Here is a 346-nt window from a genome sequence, read left to right as displayed (position 1 = left end):
GCTCCCCGCGCCACTGACGGGACCCAGGGAACGGCTGGAGCTGGGCCAGGAAAGGTTGGGTTGGATTTTAGGGAAAGGTTCTTCCCGCAGAGGTGGCATTGCCCAGGCTCCCCAGGGAATGGTCACTGTCGCGAACCTTCCAGAACTCCAGGAGCGTTGGGACAACGCTCCCAGGGATGCCCAGGGTGGGATTTTGGCATCCGCCATCGACCCGCGAGTCCCGCCAGCCCTCGGGGAGCCCCGCGATCAAGGATTTCTCTAATCTTATCTCACTGTCTCTCTGCCGCTTTCCCCTGCGCGCCCTCCCCTCGCTGCCCTACCCTCCCCTCCCTTCGTAGCTGCTCCC

This window comes from Corvus brachyrhynchos, unplaced genomic scaffold (genome assembly GCF_000691975.1).
Source record: "Corvus brachyrhynchos isolate BGI_N302 unplaced genomic scaffold, ASM69197v1 scaffold72, whole genome shotgun sequence".
Taxonomy (NCBI): Eukaryota; Metazoa; Chordata; class Aves; order Passeriformes; family Corvidae; genus Corvus; species Corvus brachyrhynchos.
Note: the sequence above shows the minus strand (reverse complement) of the source record.